Consider the following 22,215-nt stretch of genomic DNA (forward strand, 5'->3'; position numbering starts at 1 on the left):
GCTTCTTATGCCCGTCTGTAGTGTCACGCCAAGTAAAAGTTGTTCCAACATCAGTGCCCCGCTTTCGTTTTTGTCGCAGCACCAAACTTCCCTTTGTCTTCCCATCCCTTTCTCATTAATTTGTTTTCGTTCTTCTTTTTTAGGCGTGCCCTGAGGCACAGTGATTCGTGGTATCAAAAATACACTTGCGAAATTGCTTCGTGTGTAACGTTTATTAGCGAATGGTGGCGAGTCCGTGAATCGGGCGGTCGATGTCGCGCGGTCTGCCAGGCCTGAAGCTTTTTCCGGAGGTGGAAACGTCGGCTCACGTGTAGGCCTGTAAAAGTCCACAGCATGTGCGTCGCAATCACATCGCAGATTAGAGAGTCACGAAATGGGCACTATTTACCGTGTGGGCCGCGGTAATGTCGCGCCCAGAGAGTGGCCACAGGTGAGGTAAGCGCATCCTTTTTTACATTTTACAATTCCTTTTTATATTTTTCGCTGTACCTGAGCCAGTGTTATTCTCTTACCACTGGCTTACTCTCCTTCTGTGTGCTCATTGAAGGAGGGGTACATAGAAGTCCGCGTGCATAAAAGGCTGATGAGGCGAGCAGCAAATTTCCTCGCAAAGCGATGCCTCCGGCGATATTTACTGCTCCACAATTCCTCACACATACCATTGAATTGGCAGTAGGTCACACGGTCTCGAAGATAGTCGCGCCTCATATCTAATTCAATGATATCGATCAATTATATGAAATAACATCTCGTAATTATTTAAACATTAGATAGAGTTTCCATCTTCTTTTTTTTTCTTTTCCGAATCTCCTGCATTGAGTGAGTGCGGCTATCCCACGGGAAAAACAGGCCGACGAAAATAACATGATTGTTCGAGAATCGTAGCATGCGGCTGCAAGTAAAGACGTTCGTAGTTGAAGTTGTACCCGAAGACTACACCTGTTTATTCTTAATAATTGTTTGGCTGACCTTTATGATTACTCAGCTTACTCGATCATTCACCTCGATCTATTTAACCGATAGCCACGTGTCAATGCTGCTCGCCATGTCAGCCTGATATTTTTTTTCTCCAAACCTCGTTCAGCCCGGCGTTGCCATCTATAAACACCACGCTCATCGCGATGCTAAAACCCTCCAACGTCACCCGTACACTGTTTCCCGAATCTGAACATCTTATAAAGGAGGGCTACGAGTCAAGTGTGAAAGCTAGCGCAAAATAAACAGATGCTAACCAATTTACCACTGCCTTTCTTCTGAGAAAGGCAATCAGTGACCTCGTCAGAGATCTCGAAAACGCTTCCCTGTTATGCGAATAATTAGTTGACCGCACTTCCTTAGCCTACACTCTCGAGTTGCTTGGACAGTCTGTGCACAAATGGCTGCTACGCGGCTGCAGATTACTCTACCCGGGGCAAGAAAATATAGCCGGAGAGTGAGTGTGGTGCCGGGGGCCATGGCGCGTGTAATTTCGCTGGGGTAGTGCCAAGCGGCCCTTAACCGGCAGTCCTGAGCTGAGTTTATTTTTGTGTGCTAATGCCGGAGAGTGGCGTAAAAATGCGCTCGTAGTATATACTGTCCAGACGTAAACGCGTTGCAGTCAATTATCTGGAGTCGCTCTCGCGGAGCTCTGATACACGTCAAGATACTGAACGTTTCATACACTGGCCTAATGAGACCGGCGTACCCTGTGTTTCTTACGTCCTGTTAGAGGCACGCGCGCTTTGGATGACAAATCATTGCACTATGTTTTGCTAAAGCACCACGCTTCTGCACGCGCTCTAAATCAGGATGCAAGCCGAATACGTAAGCTTACGTGAAAGAAAAAAACTGCTTGCTTCGCCGGCAGCCAGCAATGGTATAAGTGAGTCGCTGGCGGCATTTAACAAGACATTCGCTACGCGAAAAAAAAGAATGTGCGAGAGGTATTTTACTGCACTGCAAGCGCAAACTAGCCGAATTGGGCGTTTTAAGGGCTACAATCCTCCTTAATACTACCTTCATCTGGACAGTACTACCTTAGGGTGTAATGAGGTGGGTGTAATAAAGTTCTGCGTCCTCAATTTCACTTCGTTAAGAAATTATGTGGAAGAAAGGAGGTAAATTCACTATCTGACACCATTCGTCGAATGGAGGAACAAAGAACTCCCATCTCATTTCCTCTGGCATGTTTTCTCTTTTCTTTTCCGAGGCTTTCCATAATGCCTTCAGTGCTGGCGGGCATGTATGCAGCTGTGCGGGGGAAAGAAAAGAAAGAGGCGGCATGCCTCAGCGCACCTAAAATCCCTTGCACAGATAGCCCAGAGAAAGAGATATACGAGACCCTCCGAACGGCTGGAGAGGAAGCGAGGAAGCCCTTTGGCCTTGGCGGCTGCAGCCTACGGCGGCCTGCCCCCGCCAGGTCAAAAGCAAGCCAGACGAGGCGCTACCGAAGCGAAATGGGACAAAGCTTCGCGCCGCATGCGCGCGCGAAGAAAAAAAAAACAGAAAAAAGAAATAAACGTAAGGAGGGAGTCGTTCCCGCGGCGGCGCGATCGTCATAGCTAGGCCGGCTAGGCCTTGTGAACGCCACTTCTCAAGTGATCAGCTCTGTCGGTCGTGTGTGCGCATTTTGTGCCCGCAGCCTCACTGTGTTCTCGCCGCTGGATGTGATATGCGTGGTTTGACGACAGTGCGACATGCTGCGCTGCGAGTGCGATAATCGCGACGACCTGTCGACTCAAGCGAGCATGCCGCTGTGCATTACCAAGCAGATGATGGGCACCCTGCGTGCTCGGCACAGTCAGGAACAAAAATGGTAAGTAATACTGATGTTCTCTCTCTTTCCGAGCCCTTATCGTCGCTTATGTACCTGTAGATGATCTTCTGCACATTGCGTCGCTTGAAAAGTGCAATGAAAAGCAAAAAAAAGAAAGAAAATAAAATCGGCATGTCAAGCTTGCGAAATGCCCGCCAGCGCACCATGAGCGTGCCATGTAACCCATGCCGTACATTACACGCATGTCATTCATTGTTTCCATGTTACCAGCTGTCATTTATGTACGTCATACAGTCACATCACGCTATACCAATCTTGGTATGATATCATGTTAGAGAACCGGACGCGAGTGCGCCAGGCTCCATGTCGTTATTTTCATGTTACTATATGTCATTTATGTTCGCCGCGCAATCACGTCACGCTATATCAATTTAGGTGTATGTCAAGCTAGCGAACCGGCCGCGAGCGCACCATGAGCGTGGCGTGTGTACATGACATGCATGTCATTATTTTCATGTTGCCAGCTGTCATTTATGTTGGACGTCAGTCACACTGCACAATACTAATTTTGGTGTATATGAAGCAGGCGAAACGGCCACTAGCGCCCCCGAGACCATGTTGTCAAAATAACGCCCATACATGACGAGCGTGTCATGATTTGCACGTTAGAAACTGTCGTTTATGTGCGTCATACACTCTTGTGACGCCATACGTATTTTGGTAAATATCAAGTTAACGAAACAGTCGCAAGAGAACCAAGAGAGTGACGTGTAAATCATGTCGGTAATGAAATGGATATCATGATTTTCAAGTTAAGACCCATCATTCATGTTCTTCATGCAGCCGTGTCATGCCACACGAATTTTGGCATACATCCCATTAACGAAACACCCACACGAGCTATGAGTCGTAGGCGGCTAGATAGATAGGTAGATAGATCCATTCAAAGTCGTAGAAGTGTTTAACAAATGCTTCGCATTTAAGTCGTTAAACTGGGATAGCAATGATGTGTGATGCATGTTTTGGAACTTCTGTGAATATCACTCATGCTTCATACGACCAGTCAATCAACCCAGGAGTGCGCCCTGATAAAGTTGTTTGCACGATATAATTTTCTTGCCTGCGATAAAGCATGAATGAGGAATGATGCTTTCAGGGAATATACATTAGAGCAAAAGGCCACGGTTATCACATTGTCACATGATGGAAGGTGCATAAAGGACAACTTTGTTTTCGATTTATTCTTTTCTCCAACTTCATTTGTTTGTTTTAATCCTTCGTCATCGTGTCAATTTGCGCACATTGACATGTGACAAGACCGTGCGCTCTCATTTTGCAGCATCTACCTTGAATGCAGTCAACTACCATGGACATCTTTCTCCCGCCATGCAACTGTGAGAACCCACCGAAGCACAGATTGTCAGGAAGTGAGAAGACTTTTCGGCAACAATTTTGCATTGTGCACTCTGCCCGTCATCCGAAATAGCATATTAAGGTACATAAGCACTGTACCTTTATACATATGCATCAAGGAACAGTGAAATAGCATATCAAGGTACATTAACATCATTAGCCTGTATTCATTTAGCTAGAACGAATAAATCTTGTTAAAGCTATACAATGACGGCCATATCATGTGACAGACATCTGCTAAGTGCAGTGTGTATTGTGAAGCACATGCGTTTTATGGTATTGAATGAATGGATAAATGTTTATTCCAGCAAAATACAAGGAAATGGGCCTCAAGTGAAAAGCGACAATGGTAGCTTGAGAAGTGCACAAGGCCCAGTAGAGCAAAAAGAGAGACAGAGCAGCAGAAACGTGTGCACGTTCAAAGGCAAAACATATACGCATACAAAAAGAAACAGGAAAGACAAAGCAGAAGAAACGTGCACATTCAAAGGCAACCACCTACGCCATCTGCAAAGTGACAAAATCAAAAAGGTTGAACATTTACGCTAGTGAAAACAATGAAAATCAGAAAACAGTGAAAACAGAAAAGAAGGAACGGCCATTCAACGGCACGGAAGGAATGCAACTTCATTGGTCACGTATCAACAGTGGAATTTGCCAAGGTTACATGTGCATATTCTTAGCCATTAGGAGATGTGCAAAGGCTAATTTAGTCGCATTGATATAAGTCAGCTGTTGAGTCTATTGAACCAGATTGTTGAATCATCTTGTTTATTCCCTCTCGTTAATTTGCTGTTTTGCATTATGTTGCCATAGTTTTCAAGGTGAAAACATAGTATCATGACTGTTGACACAATTTGACAAGGTGAAAGCGCTGTTATTGTGCCCAGGCCTTAGTTTATCCTCACTAGAAGTGCGCTGTTTATTTTTGCCATGGTTCAGTGCCAACGTTGCCCAATCTTCACTCCTAAAGAGAGTAGGTGCGGTTAATCAAGACCTTGCTAACATTCACAACCCTTTTAAAGTGTACTTATAATGATAACATTACCGACATCAAAAACTACCCACATAATAGTAAACATGGCAACAGTACACTTCTGGGGGTGTTTCGCATTCTTTTACATCCGTTTGTTTTTCACCCTGTGCACGCGAAGTGAAACGCTCACAAGGAAATACTTAGCAGCATCTCAATTTTCTATTTATTTCGCGGTTTGACAAAATGTCTGCAATAAGGATAGTCAAGTGCGAATCTTCGGTAAGACATTCATTTTTATGTATACAGAAATCTTAGTGGACTTCTCTTTTGTGTAATTTTCAGGAATACACTTCTGGCAAAGCAGCAAGTGTTGCTTGCGCACCAGTCTATGTTCAAGTCAAGTGTATTGTGGGCATGAGTGTCGGCAGGATTTTGTCTTGGGGGTGCAAGGCGGCGTAACGTGTCGGCCTGGTGAGCAGGAGAGCATTGGTGTAGCTTGGGTGGGGTCAAGTGCTGGTATGTTGTGATGGCGGCAGGTGCCCTTTGTGCAAACCCCTGCCGACACCCATGATTGTGGGAACACCCTGATGTGCCTCACTTTACACAATGTCGAACAGCTCGTACATCTTACCACATTTAGGCCAACACTGGTATTGATGCAGGGTGTTATGCGCAATACTGCGTGAAACCTTTCTGATATCGTGTGCATTTGAAAATTTCGCATTGTTTAAAAAGACGTGGAGTGGACCCAATGTTATTAAGCAAACATAAGTCTTAACAGGGGCAGTTGGGCGAGTTGGTGTATATTCATAGTTAAAGAGGGTGCAAAAAATCACAGCACAGAGAAATGAAGGGGACAGGATGACGCGCTACTAGCAACAGAAAGATGTAAACACACAGTACGAGAAAGTTACAAGACTAAACAATCACACATCCACAGAGGAATGAAGGGGGCAGACAGGACAATGCGCTACTAGTAACTGAAGGGTAATCAAAACCACAGAAAGATGGCGAAACCACAGAAAGATGGCAAAACCACAGAAAGACTAAAAAAGCCAAGCACATGTTCAACTTCAGTGGTTAGTAGTTTGTCGTTCCGTCCCCTTTGTTGCTATGTGTTCTGATTTCGTTTTCACGTTTTCCTTACCTATGAACTGAACTCCTGACTGTTTCACAGTCTCTATATATGTGTGGTCAATTGTTATTCATCCTCATGGCTTATCAAGTCCTAGGATCCAATGTGCAAAGCGACCAGTCACTATTTACAGGAATGTTTTTATTTAGTGCCTGTGATTGCCTAATTGCAAGTCGACGTTGCAGCCATGGTGCTTGGATTATTTTCAATGTGGTAATTATGCCTAAGCCATCAAGTGAGGAATTAAGGATGAACTTTTGAGTTACAGATGGCACTAGCTGGCATAAAAACATTGAAGCATGGCTGTACTTGTTATGCATATTAGAAGTATTGGTACATTGCAGTCATGTGATTATACCGACAAGTTCCCAAGCACACTTCCAGAAATTTACGATGGCTTCCAGGTATCTGTGAGTAAATATGTACAGCAACATATGAAGGCAACCTTGTAATTTTGTGGGCATTGCTGAATGCTTTTATGCACCTTGGTAAGTGGACCTACAGTCAACACCACAGGTCTATTTCGGGCTTTTTTGTAGGAAACTCAACTGCAAAATCATGTGCGACATGTTTTGATGCCATAGGGCAAACTAATGGAATAAAAAACTGTACAACTGCCTGTCTACACGGTTTCATATTTCCCAAAAGTGATGCTAGCCTTATTGTACTAATTAGTTGCCTTCGTGTGTAGGCTGACACCAAGTTCCTTGGGTAGCTTATTTTTTTGGATTGTACTGACATACTGGCACGGTGAAGTGCACACGTTAGTGCGCATCATGATGAAATTTTACACCCTACTTTCGTATTGCTTCACTGCTGTGAATTATGTATAGTGCTTAGGCTGTACTGTATATGTTGTTTCACGTGTTCAGTTTTGGGAGTAGGTTCTGTGCACGACGATGGAAATATATACCTATATCCTTACATTGACACGAGAACTGCTGCTGTTTTGATTCCAATAAAATGTTACAACCACTGGTTCTTGAATCAATTGAAGTATGACTACTTGTCGTGCATTCAAATTGAAGAAATGAATTTGTGCTTGCAAAACAAATCGCTGAAACACTGCCTGCTCAATGTAACTGCTTGTGTTTTATTACCAAACACCTTCAACAGATGATTCACAGATTATGACACATTGTAGAAGATAGGCAACAGAAAGACAGAAATTCATCACTGTGTTCTAACGTAGATTGGGTGATCTTTTATCAATAGTAGCATAATTGAAGGTTGCTGTTGTATAAATAAAGTTTAACGTAGTGTGCAGGTGGACGAGGGAGTACACATATGATAGTTTTTCCAGTTTTCTGCATATTTACTACACTCCTCGTGTTTCTGTGTTACGCTTGTGAAATTCTGAATTGGAAACAAGCCAACCTCTCTGCTGCTGTGGTGAAGCAATTCAACAGAACCATATTTTCTCAAGAACAGCTGTTCCATTGAGGAAGAGGGTAATGCTTTTTTTAAGGGTACTGCATCATCTGTCTGAGGGGAGGGCCAAGTACACATGGACGTTCACAAGAGAGAAGTGCAAGTAGATTAACTTTTTTGTTTTCTGGGAGACCTGTCACTGGTAAACTGGGGAGGTTGTCCTTGACCTTGGGGCACGCGTTAGGCATTCGCTTTAACGCGGTGGCGTGATGCTTACCAATAAAAGCTAATTAGTAAGAAAGGTAGGTAGTATCCGAGTATGAAAGCAAATAAATACTAAATATGCGTTATAGAGAATCACTGAATGCCGTGCTAAAGCGTGCATTGCGAATAAGCGCTAATTGCGGAAATAGATAAGCGTTCAGCTCGCGGCTGTACGGGCGCATTCAACGCACTTTATGTAGGCGCGTTACATAGTCCTTCTAACTCTGGAATTTTCTGCGTGTGTAATTTTCATATGCGAACGCAGGCGGTCCGCACTAAAGGGTGCATTGCGAATAAGCGCTAATTGCGGAAACAGATTTTTGTTCAGCTGCTCAGAGCGCGCTGCTGCCCCTGCGTGCAGCTCGCGGCAGTACGCGCGCATTAAATGCACTTAATGTAGGCCCGTTACAATGTTCTTCTAAGTCGGGCATCTGCGTGTGTAACTTTCATATGAGAACACAGGCGGTCTTAGAACCGCTCATAACACGCTGCCGCATCTGGACGCGCGCAGTTCGCGGCTGCAGAAATAACGAAAATTGCTCCACAGCATACGCTCATGGAATGCACATACGTTCGCTCATCTGAAGATACCTTTTCACGCTGGTATTCACGAATTTAGCGCGAGCGAAGAAGGCACACGTTTATAATTTTTCTAGCGGCACGACACGGGGAACCGGAGAATTCGGAGCCGAGGGTGTTTACGTCGATCGGCTCGGCCTGCATGACGCCCCACAAATTATGTATTGACCTTCCGCAAGAGCAAACACACGCCGATGGTACAAGAACAGAAGTTCGAAGTTGTGCCGACGGGTTACCAGCCGCTTTGTACATACATTGGTACATATATAAGCCCACGAAAAAAAGCAAGCTTGCAAGTGGTGGCGCTGTGGTGTAATGGTTATAGTGCTTGCTTTGAGTGCGTGTGGTCGCGAGTTCGATTCCTGTGTCGTGCGTACTTGTATGCAAATGTCATGTTTGTGCATAAACACTTTGATGACCATTTTCTATTTTGTCCTAGTGTTGAATAGTAGCGGAAATTCGCCGGTAAACGTAATATACTGCCTAAATTTTTTTTTCATTTCGCGACCGCTCTAGGGCCTCGTATAAATTAGGCTTGAACAGCTCTCAAAAGAAGCAGAAAAACTCTCAATGCGCTCTGTTCAAGCCCCCAAAATGGCTTACATAAAAACACGAACAATACCTCCAAAAGGAGGCTTTAAAAGCTCTCAAAATAACCAGAAAAACTTCCAATGCGCTCCGTTCAAGCCCTCAAAATGAGTTCAATAAAAACACAAATTTACCTCCTTAGTTCTGTCCAATCACTCCCTTAAAGGATGTAAATAAAACCTCCTTTTGAACCTCTTCTTGAAGGGGGTTTTGCGTAGTACCTTTTGGATGTACGTTATGCGTCGAGCCCGAAACTCCCTAAAAGGCTCAAACCCGTTTGCAGTGTGGACTGCCTCTATTCAGGACGTTGAAGCTAGATTTTCTAGGCAGCCTGCCGTAACAACGTAAAGGTATGCAACAACTGCGTTTGGCTGCCTATTGAAGAGCATACGGTGGTCAAATTAATCTGCAGGTTTCTGCCGCTGCGAAACGAAATGCATTCAACCGAATACGCAGTGCATAATGAAACGGCTGCGCAAATAAAATGACACACCATTTTATTATACGCAGATGACTTGCACGGACTACTAGAACGCGCATGTAATGCACCGAACCTTCTGAAGGGTTCATTAATGTCCACAGAGTCAATCAAACTTGATGGAGTTCCCATACGCCATTCCATAAAGCAGGCAGGGAATACAAAAGTAAAGGCCAGCGTTGAACAAGGCTCGTTGGTAAGCTTCGGAGCTTCACGATAACAGTAGTAAAGATAGTTGCGATGACCAGAGCATGCAAACAGGCACTTATGCTCTTTGGTGATCATTCCGCTTTAAGCGCAGATACCTACAAATTTCCAGGCATGCAATAGGCATAGATGAGAAAAAGCGTTTAGAACAAGGGTAAGTATTTATTGCTGCCATTCTTGATCAATTATTCACTACAATATGTTGATGTCCACTGCATTCAATATTCAATCGACACTTGCTGTTTGTACATTATCCGTGCTATAAGATTCGAAAAGGTGTGCACATACAACAACAGAGCTATCGCAGTGAAATTACTCAAACACGTGAAGTAAAAAAAAAAAAAAAACAATGCAAAAATGACGCCCTAATACTGCGAAAAAACGAGCAAGATGAGTATAATTTTTCCTTTTAAACAATGAACCTACCTGGCAACATCCTGTACAGTGCGAACTGCTCCCGTTCTTCTATAACCGAAAGTCTGTAAATATTTCTGCGCATTTTTCGCGTCTGTCCTGACTTCGGCTAGCGGCGCTTCTTGCATTTTCGCTCAGCATTTTGAAAGTGCCTGAAAGCCTAGGAAAACAAAGGGAGAAAACGAAAGAGAAATTGGAAGAGGTTATTGAAAGAGGGAGAGAGAGAGAGGTTTATTATGAGAGAGAAGCTGAAAGGAGGTTATTAAAAAGGACAGAGCATGGCCCTGCGGGGACGTGGTATCACGCATTCAGCTCGCGTCTAGATAATCCTGATTAGGGTTTCAGGTTTCTTTTCTGGAACCAATGTTTGCCAATGCTCATATACCTTCTTTAAACGCGTACAAAAGTAGAGAAAGAAGAGCGTGTTCGAACACGAACATCCATAAAAGCACGTTCGACAATATAAGCTGAAATGTGAGCGAAGGGTTGTGCCCATTTTTTATCGATTCCCTATTCTCCGTCTAGTCCTTTCAATCCAGCCACTTTATTACTGCTCACGTAACTTATATATTATGAACGGCACGCCGATAGAGAATTCAGTTCACAATGGCGCTTTTAGTGCTAAAAAATCTAAGTGACAATGTGAGTGCGCGGAATTATAAAACGAGCCAAAGTGGCAGCAGAGCCAGAGTGACACAGTCTGCATCATCACATAACAATGACGAGAATGCAGAAGCAGATATTCTATACAGATTAATATAAACAAAGCATTCCTGGCACCCATGCCGACCTTTTTCCAGCATTGTTTCTATGTTTATGCATGGTCCAAGTAATATTAAAGCTCACTGACATTTTCGAGTTGTTGCTTCTGACAGGAAGGCCGAGATGAACAGGAAGCGTAAATATACCAGCAGGAAGAATACTACATCAGTGAAAGGCTTTATTGCGCAGTTCAAAGGCTTTAGTAAGAACCCTAGCGGCCTTCATGAATATATTTCGCCATCGAAAAGCTTTTACGTAGCCTTCTCCAGAAGCTTTTACTTCTGTAGCCTGGAGAAACTTACAATAAATATCTTAGTCTCGTTTAGCATGCAAGGCAGCGTTCACAGCGTTTTTGCCGCATAAGGAGAAAGGAAATACACGGTAGGACGTGCCATTTGGTTTGAAACCCTACATGTGAAAATGGCCGACTGGGCTAGTTGGTGATTCATTCTGCTTGCTTGAAAACTACAAGCCTACAAACGTACATTTCAAACCTACATGTGAATAATGGGGCACTCCGACAACAGGAATGCAACTGTAACCGATGGAACACGTCTTAACATACCTAGACGCGGATGTCATGCCCCTAGCGCTGCTAAGTACATGCGCAGTCCCACCACGTGTTTGGTACTTGCGCGATTACATTGAACATTAGCTTTCGATTACCCATTTCTGTTGTTGCGCTGAAACATTATCTGCCCTTTTTGCAGTGTGCAAGGCAAGGCGGAGCTGAATACAGTCAATTATTTTTCTTGAAAAGTATTAGTTCTCCGTTCCAGTTACTATAGTGTTCTTTTGTGCTGAATTTTTTTCCTCTGGAAGCAGATTAGCAGCCATTCCGATATACGAGCAAAGTGTACTTCGAATGTTCGCTGGAAATGAAAACACTCTGGAAGCGACCCTTAAAGTGGGCTGAAATCGCATAACACACGGGCCCCTGCTATATCGCCTCCATTTAAGTACTACCACCGCGCACAAATGCAACAGGTGCAGGATCCTTCAACGTCGCATTAGGAAATGTAGAAGACCGTTCAAAATTTCCCACGAGTAAGCTAGCGCGTTTAGCCGCGTGACGCTTATTCAACAGCGCTGACAGTTTCCACAAGAATTTTTTTTCGCGCAAATCACGTGGTTGAGACGCCTGGTGTGTTTTCACATCGTTGATGGCGTGTTGCTGAGGCGCAGTTATAGTATTCTGAATAAAAATGATAAATGAAACCTGTACATGGACGAAGAAAACACAGCGCCGACGAAAGTAAAAATACATTCTTAAAAAGACGTTTTGGTTCCCGCATGGGGCCTTGTTCAAAATCTGTGCTTTCTTCGTCCGTTTGTTTCCCCGGCCAGGGGGGATTCCGCCGAACACTTCACTGCAGAAATCTGTGTATCTATGCTGTTAGTTACAACGCCGTGGATATTCGTGGTTTGGCGCTTTTATTTATTCTTTTTGTGACAAAATTATTATTATGGTACCGTCAGTGAACACTAGAACAAAGCAAGGGAGAGTAAAATTTCATTTACACCATGGTAGAGTGGTCAGCCTATTGTGTTCTACTCGACCACTTATCGCATTAGTGCTGACAAATCAAAGTGTAATTGCAGAGATTAACGTGCGGAAACAGTAGGAGTGAGTGGTTATACACATTATAGGGGTCCGTATCAAACCCGCTCCTGTTCTCCCGTGGCTAGGCACGTGTTTCAACGACACATACAGTATTTGTCTTGCAGCTGTTGTATCCGGCTATTGGCCGAGCATAAAGGAGCGCCCTGCGCCCTGTTGCCGCCTAACGCTCGACAACAATGTTTGCAGCTTCTTTCTTTAGGACGTTGAAGCTGTCTGGGTATGAGAGGCCTATTGAAATGTTCGCGGTGTCTGGGTGTGAGGGGCCTAGCTTCATTTACAAGTGAGATGCCCAGCTGCAGTGACACAGCACTGATGGTTTGAGCAATTGATCCGTATATGCGTTAAACAACATTTGCCTAAGATTTATTTGCTTCTAGAAGTTGTGGTGGTGGCGCGGAAGAAAATGATTTGGACCCTTTGAAACTGACCGGAAACCATGGTCTTTTTTATTCACGTTTTCTTTTCTTCTATATATTGTCACGGGGTCGTGACGTCGACGAAGAGAGCAGTCGGCGTGTTCAAGATGAAACTCTTTATTTGGCCGAACTTGTGGCCGGAAAATGAAAACTCAAACTACAGCAATACACGCTGTACACTCATAGCGGCGAACAGGGCGTCGGCCGTCGATAAAACTGCTCAGCGGCAAGGCGTGTCGGCGTTTATACATGCGGCATCGGAACAATCGAGCCTTATCGCTGGTGGCCGCGTTAGTTCCAGAATGAACTCAACAATATTATCTGGGGTTTAACGTCCCAAAACCACGATATGATTATGATAGACGCCTTAGTGGAGGGCTCCGGAAATTTCGACCACCTGGGGTTCTTTAGCGTGCACCTAAATCTAAGTACACGGGCCTCAAACATTTTCGCCTCCATCGAAAATGGAGCCGCCACGGCCGGGATGCGATCCCGCGACCTTCAGGTCCGCAGTCGAGCGCCATAACCAGTAGACCACCGTGGAGGGGCCAGAATGAACTCAACTGTTCGAGTTTGCGCGCTCAGGCCTATAAGAAGATTCTGAAATAATCCGGAAGGTTCCCAGACATTCGGGCGAGGTTTGCGCAAGACAGTGATTATACGCGTAACGGACCAGTTACATAAACATAGCAAAAGAAGCGCGCGTGGCAATATAGACGCCGAACGCCATTTCTTGCAAATGCTTCCCTCAATATCCCACTCGTTTTCTTCTTACAAAATATAAGCCTTTCACCATCTATTAAGTCATACATTGTAGACATGCATCACTGCCGACTAGACGTTCTTTTTATCTACTAGATATACAAACTAAGTGACGTGCTCTTGTTTCCCAGGCATATGTCTTGGTCTTTAGCACGTTTGTCCAGGGAGTCAATAATGAAAAAAAAAAAAGGATAATGCGTCAGAAAAATACTCCTTTTTTTTCTCGCATATTATTTTTGACCTCTCGAAACCGTCACATGGGCGTTGTCACTGAAAAACAGCCGCAGAAAATAGAGGATCGCAAAATATACAAGTCGAAGAAACTTTGTTGGTCCCTCACGTTTTCGCAAACATTTTTAAGCGCTTTATGTAGACTACCGGCTTTCCGGGAAAGGAGTCTACTTTTTTTCTTATGACAGTGAATTTTTGCTAATGAATATCTCAAAATGAAACTAATAAAATATTCGCACTTTGACTAATGCCAGTATGTTATATCAGTAGCAATGCGTGTCTATAATTTCCTAGAAATTAATATTCCCAAATAAATGAAGTGCCGTAAAATTCGAAGAGAAAGCCAATAATGGCCACTTTCACCGATATGGATGACGTACACTGTCCACGCTTGTTTAAGTTATCGCTAAGCATCAAGGCGAGAAATTAGGTCCTGCTCCGTCACTTAATGACGTTAAAAGCTGTAAATCATTGCTCAAGAAGTATCCTAAGTTGTAAAAATATCAGGCACTGATCTTTTGAACTTTTATTCGCACTAACTTTTTTTTTCTATGTGCTGCAGCTTAGTTGTCATGGTTATGTTATGTAGCTAGGGCAGAACTTCCGCAATATATGTAAGCGATGGAAGGAACGCATGAGCTGCGTTCTACGTCAGAAGTAATGATACATTTACACAATTCATGAACTCCTTAAAACGCAATGATAACAATATCGGAAATATCTGTTTAACGTCATGTAGTACTACATGCAGCACGTTTGGAGTGATATCAAGTGCAAGCGTACATGGCCCGGCTGCGACATCGTCGAGATTCTGTTTGAATCCGCGAATGAATTGGTTATACCGCCATGTGGAATTGACTGAGGCACAGACGCTTTTACCATCTCACGCCGAAGCGTGGATGCTCTCTACCTGTGAAATCGTCCGCCGCGATGGTGTAGTGGTTACGGTGCTCGGCTGCCGACCCGAAGGTCGCGGGTTCGATCCCGGCCGCGACGGTCGCAATTCGATGGAGGCGAAATGCTTGAGCGTACGTGTACTGTGCGATGTCAGTGCACGTTAAACACCAGATGGTCAACATTTCCGGAGCCCTCCACTACGGGGTGCCTCATAATCATATCGTGATTTCCGCACTTTAAACCCCATATATTACCATAATTACATGCCTGTGAAATCGGCGAGATTGGTCACGACTCAAGCGAGCGCCTGAGGAGAATGGCGAGCGGAGATGAGGAGGGAAAGCACACACCGAGGAAGACATACAGGAGCATGAGGCAGAGCCATGCGGCATACCACACTGAATATGGCGTGAGAGACAGAGAGAGAACGACTGTTCACTGGAAAAACAGAGATTTTTGCCGCCGTCTAAATACCGCTGGCATGCTACTCTGTATAGGGATGGCAATGAGATCAAATGATTCCAGGAGAGAGGAAGAATTACAATATAATTAAACGAAAGAATACTAACTACTGGCTAAAGACAAAGCGGAGCTGATCGGCACGTAGCTGGTCCTGGCGTTTTGAGGTTACACCAAGGTTGTGAATCGAAGATCTGCATTCGGCTGCTTCACGTCCCGGTTAAGCATATCAACGTGGCCCTCCGCAGCAGTTCTTTGTATTTAGCGTCCGCGGCGTGAAATAGTGCATCATTAGGGCTTTCCGAATAGGGCAATTTCTGGCAGATACTTGAATGTAACTATAAATTCTATAGTTGTTTTGAAGGGCCGGGCACAAGACCTAATATGCTGTGCAACCTTAACCAATCGTGTCAAATTATGTCCATTTGTCGCTCAAACACATGTCTCTCGTCGCGGTACAATGGGAATTAAAGCAATATTCGCTCCACTGTCTCCATACTGTGGTTCTCGTCCGATCACCGAACCTAACAGCATTGGGCTAAGCCAATACTCGACAGGGAGAACATCAGACAACATCGAGTGCTGATTGCACCATTCTTTAGTGCCACCGTGCACACTGCAGTATTTGTAATTGGGAGCGAGGTGCCGCAATGTAGCGCTCGCTGGAGCAGTTACAGGAATGGTGTGAAGATGGAAAGATGCTCATTTCTGATACCCGTATGAGAGCACGGTCGAGCGTCTATGTAAGAGGCGAAAGGGGAGTGAAAGAAAACAGCAGAAAGGGGGGCCATCTTCTCGAGATAGGAGTACCGACAACACGAGCACAAAGCGGGGATAACTCTCTCCCTACTAGAATAAAAAGACCGTGCCCGGCGCAATCGAAAGGATCCTACAGTGGAGGCGGATGCTCTAATCGCTTGACTATCGCTGCGCTTGGGTACTCATATTTCGAGAAAATGGCCTCTCCTTCCCGCAGTCTTCTTTCACTGCGATTCTTCCTCCCCCATTTCAATTATGCGTTGCGCTCCCTAATAGAATGCAGTCGTAAGCGACTCTTCCATCGTCACAATCAGCATCTCGAGCACGGCCAAGGATGCAGGGGGTCGCGGAGCGGAATTGCGTTCTTAGAACAAATGCTAGAGGATTTTTACTACTGTGTACTCACCAGTGGGAGAGCCCACGAATTTTCCGCTATGAATAATTGACATATACTATGCACTGCCGTAAGAATAACGCCCACGACTTTATCATGCATTTATACCAGTGACGTTATACTAGACCACACTAAGCGCCTTCCATTCTGGGTCAATTGATAGAGCATTGGAAGCGCAATCCGATGGTTGCGTGTTCGAATGCCACCGACGGAGTGGTTTTTTGTCAGCTTTAAATCTTCTAAATTTACGTCGTAATGAATTTACTACAACTATAAGGCTACAGTAAAACATCCCTGTGGTTTCCTTAGCCTGTTGAATTCATTTTCTTGTCTCTAAGAAAGAAACTAGCCGCTCAAAGAATTCCTTTTAGGCGAGGTCCTCCTCCCGGCAGACCTCGTCACTTTTGATACCACGCGATAATTTACTGGTCAGCAGCTACATCGTGCAAATATCACGTCCTACTTGACGCCCTCTGGCAAAAGAGTGTGCATACTCGAGGCCTTGGCTTCGAGTGGCGCTTGCTAACACTACCTGGTATTTGCACGTGCAGACCTACCCAACGCAGTGGGCGGGACGGGAAAGCGCTCTCCGCCGTACGCTCAAATGATACAGCTTCGGGCGCGTAACTCCAAGGTTGTGGGTTCGGATCCCAGCGGCGGAAAGGATGATTTTTCATCCACAATAATTGATATCAATTTACGTCGAAATTATACGCTACAGTTAGAACACAACAATTAAAGTCTACTATGCTTTCGTCGGCCTATGTGTATGGTGGATTCATTTGGTTTTCTCATATTGTGTGTAATATTTTGCGTCAAAACATGCCCACACAAGTGGTTGTAGGATAGCACGTGGGGCGGCGCATTCTTCCTTTCTACCCTGCATCTTCTTGAAGGCGATGTTTTTCGTGACTTGCACTGCCGCAGATATGATAGGGAATGAAAATGTCAGGCTACCCATTAAGCCATGCAGTCGATACAAGAATGCCCACATTCCGCATCTTCTATATAATCGATTAATAGGACTCGCTCTACCGTGAATGCATGTATTGAACTCTCACTTCAATATCTCTTTCTGTTTCAGTCTACTGCAGATGCAGCCAAACCTCAGTGCTCAACGGTTAAAACCTATGTTTACGAATACCAGGTTAAAGATGTAGAACCGAGTCAAGAAGGCAGACGAAAAAGCGCCTCAAGCTAGGCTATCACACAAAAATGCAAAGGCGCGTGCTGGGGAATAGCTTGAAGCGAGCAAAAGGAAAGAGAGAGAGACGGGCGATGTAGAAGAGAACGCTCGCAGCCGCTGATGCTGCAACGCGCATACCGGAAGAGAGATCCGGAAGAAAACGTTAGGAATTTCCTGCGTTCCTATGCCTCCCACCGCTTCTTGGAGAAATAGCTCGCATTCCGTCGAGTGATCCTAATGCAAGCTTTGCCTTTTATTGTTTTGTTTTCATGGAGACATATGTCCCTTTCAGGCGCTCTTTGTCGCTGCACGGCGTAGTCAGAGTTCTCCAGCATGAGAGCTCGCATGGACCAGTGCTAAAATAGGAGAGGGTCAGAAGGAAATAAATTAGAGCAGCTGCGCAATAGGGGTGCCAGGTCTGAAGTAAGTGCGCAGCTGGGCCGCCTTCTTTGTATGTCTTCGGTTTTCTCTTTGTTTCCTCCTCTCTTTCTTTCTTTTTCTATTTTTCCGTTTCTTTCTGTCGTTTTTTTCTCTTTATTACTATTTATTTAATTCTGTCTCTTTATCTATTTCTTTATCTTTCTTGCTCTTTCTATTTTTCTCTCTATTTTTTACCTATCTTTCTCTCTCTATTTCTCGCTTCCTTCCTCTCTTTCTTTATTTATCATCATCACGGCACTCGAAGAACAAGATGAAGCAGACTTCTCATTGGCGCGAGCACGCGCTCAATATGCTACAGATGATGGCTATGCTATTCGAGGTTTTGCTTGCAGTACACCAAGCCACGACAGCATAGGATGACAGCATACGACAGCCCGGCCCTATCAGGTGCTCCGAACCTAAAACTAAGCAAAGGCACAGTATTCAACGTAAAGGACGGGAGGTCGGGAGGTCGAGAACAGGCATGCAGAAAATGGAATGTTACGGTAGCTTCTTGGTTCAGCCTGTTTAATTTCACGATTTCTTATGTCAGCATTACCGCATACGACCATACCAACAGAAAAGAACATTCGCCGCATAGAATAATGCAATATGGTTCTCGTACATGAGCCGCAAATGTACGCGGTGTACGCTAAGGTAAAACAAGAGTCATTAGAAAAGAAGGCCTCTTTAGGGCTTCCTTGCTAAGGAGGCACTCCGCTTTCTGCATCATCGTAGCTACCGGTCACATTCAATTAGTATACTGCTCGACGTGCGTTATCGAGCTTGTGAGGTCTAAGCAGGATAGGTGTGTTTGGCAAGCATCTCTGCACTCTGTTTTCAAAGACGAAAATTCTTCGGGTAGCCATCAGTGTTGAGGCAAACGAGCAAACGTGTGAAAGTTCTTTCTTCCACGTGCAGCATTCTTGAAGGCGTTCTAGTAACTCTTAATCGGGCATGTGCCTGCGGCCTAATGACTGGAGCATCGAGTTCTCCATGGCAGGCTCCATGTTCAACTTAACACAGCGCACACACACGAACACAGCGCTCGTGTCGTCGGTTCTTTCCTTATTCTTCTGTGTTTGTGCGTGTGCACCGTGTTAAGATGTAGACTTATCAACTTGCCCAAATAGCCACCTTACCCATGTTCAAGTATAGCCATCGTACTATTTTCGGTATTGAGAAAGTTCTAGATGCCCTAGCGGACCAAGGACCCTGCATCGTCCACGCAGGATGTTACCCAAAGCCACGTGACCTAGTGATTACTCTTGCCATATGGAGCGTGATAATATCACGTGGTATGGTCGTCGGTGCAATAATAACTACCGCAAACGCGTTCTTGTCGCGTCCTATACAAGTAAGGAAAGGTAAGCGCTTCTATAACTTTTTATCGATTTATTGAGTAGTGTACCTAAATCTATAGCGAAGCGGTATTCCCATGTGCGCGTTGATAAGACCGTATGTATTATTGTGAACCCTAACTCATTGCGCTACAGACGAACCGATGGACGCACAATTTGCTGAGGGGAGTATTCGTAGCACGCTTACTCATTAAAAGCCAGTGTCGTGGCTCTTACTCATCAATTCGGCTCAAATCAGCACATGCACAAAGCAACTCGGCGGGAACGCCAATTTGGGTTTGTATTCCGCTTCGTACTGCTTTATTGTAAACTGCGGAAACCTACAGCACTGTCCTTTATTCGTCACAGAGGCAGTTAGCATTTAGGTTAATAAAGCGCTTATTTCGATTAGTTGGTTTAGGAGCCAAGAGCTCCAGCCTCGAAACTCTGTGACTTTTGGTGAACAAGCTGTGCACGCGCCATCAGCGGGACAGCACGACAACGGTGGCTGCAGTTGCCGAAGTGCTGCTTTAGTTTCAATTGAAAATTATGGAGTTAAAATAAAAAGCATCTCCTAACGTTGTCAAACCACAAAAATTATAACCTTTGTCCTGCCTTTCGTAAGCGAGGTCTAGAATCGCGCAACTAAAAACATGCTCACCGCAGATCCCATTAATGTCCCTGTGATTTGTATATGAAAAAGAAAGTGTATAATCAGGCACTGTCGCTTCGGCTCCACAAAATAACACACATTTTGGCATAGGCAAGGTTATGCCAAGAAAACTGTTTCATCATCCACACTGAACGCGTCACCATCGGCAGTATAACGGCAGCTTGGCAATGTCACTGCCTTTTGTTACAGCAGAGAAATCACTGTGCTAGATCTCTTGCACTCCTATTGAAATAAGTGTTCACGTTCTCATGAAGCTTACTGAAAGACCTTACTTCATAAAAACAAAGGGAACAAAATCACATACCTGAACTTATACAGTTACCTAACTATGCCTTACCAAAACGTGCATTTCTTCATTAGTCATCAGAAGAGAAAATTGATTATCATCAAACATGTTTCTTTCGACGAAGATAGTTACGAACGGGAACATCTCGAAGCGTTGCTTTTGTCACCGAACAAAATTATCTGCTTTGGCTGTGAGTTTTACCTTCTATTTGAATGTACTTGTGGCTAGCTGTGCTATCATGACGTAGAGCCGCTGTTAAAATTCCCCTTCACCGCACTGTACCATCGTCTAGTGCTCTTTCTATAGAATTTTCTTTCGTTATACTACTACCCATTTTGGTTATTCTTGAGTACGCACTATGTTCCAACATAAGATATTCAATCATCACACACCAGTAGTAAATAATAGCTGTTATCATTTTGTCGTGATATCACACGCAAGCAATGACACCTTGAAAGTGAAGGCTGGGAAAAAGCTCACTCGCGAAGAACTTTAAGAAGCAGACACTCGAACAGACGCTGGTCGGCGTGCCAATTATTCAAGTATTTTCCTTTTTTTAGGGGCGAAGCTCCTCTTAGTCTAACCTTGTCACGCGTCCGGCGTAAGGCGTAAGGCGTAACCGGCAGAATCGCCCGGCACTATCTCCCATCACCGGTCCTTTGCAAACTGCCCACTACTTCGTCTTTGCAAGCATCCCACAACGACCCATCACCGATCCATCACTTCACCGACCATAAAGCCGTCATAATGAAGGGGGAACGGAAGCCACGTCTAGCTACCACTTACGATTAATACAAATTCTTGTATAAATATATACAGTGTTTGTCACGTCTTTGATGATGTACTGGGCTATCGCTTTGATTACTGCTGGGCGAAACCACCGAAGATTTTACGGTGTAACCATGATTGCTTCAGGAGCTTCGCACAAGCTCTTCATCATTCACCCGTGTATATGCTGTGAATTTTTTTTCGCATTAAGAGAACAGACAGAGAGCCCAATGTTGGCTTCATAAGAAGAGTTCGCGGATTACGATTAACTAGCAGCCTACTAAAAATTATACCGCATTAGGTGACACCACTTCACATAATTTTAGCAGCTCTACAACCTTTCGGAATAATTGCTATCTCGTGCTAGATTCAATGATTACTATTACTTGTTTGCTCACTCGTGCTACAGGTACTGAATAATTATGAGCTGCAGCTTAGCATGACATGAATATTTCACAAGCCAAAGCTACAAATTTTGAATTCAGCCATCTTGCCTCGAGTCGCCAATATTTGAAGTTGCATCTTTCCACTTCTTCATTTTTCGTAGAAAGTGAATACCCGTCACCCTAGCTTTCAAAACGGAATTAAAAAAAAGAACTAGTAGAGCATAGACATTGAAGGGTACATTTACTGAGGTGAATTTACAGAGTGTACTTAGTGTTTCGAGGAGAGTCCAACTGGCATTAGTGTCTGCCCTTTTTTAGTTGGCTGCGAAGCACATACGTTAATATTGCAAACGACAGACGCTTTAGTAATCGCGCTTGAAAGCGTAAATTTGCAAATTGCGTTAGGCCTGCTTACTTAACGTCAACTAGAATGCGCGTCGCTTTCGTTACTGTTCGTTTTTTTTTTCCCTCGTATCTTCACACCTGTCAGAGATGAGGATGCCAATCAACTTACTCATTTTAATGCCAATAATAAGCATTCTGATCACAACCTAAAGAAAACACCCAGAGATCCTTAGCGCCACGAATGAAAAACGTGGAAAACATTTAAGAGTGTCCTCGCTGGCGACAAATATCAAGATGCCTTTGTATGTGGAACACGGAGGCATCTGT

The sequence above is a fragment of the Rhipicephalus sanguineus genome, chromosome 2 (genome assembly GCF_013339695.2).
Source record: "Rhipicephalus sanguineus isolate Rsan-2018 chromosome 2, BIME_Rsan_1.4, whole genome shotgun sequence".
NCBI classification, from domain to species: Eukaryota; Metazoa; Arthropoda; class Arachnida; order Ixodida; family Ixodidae; genus Rhipicephalus; species Rhipicephalus sanguineus.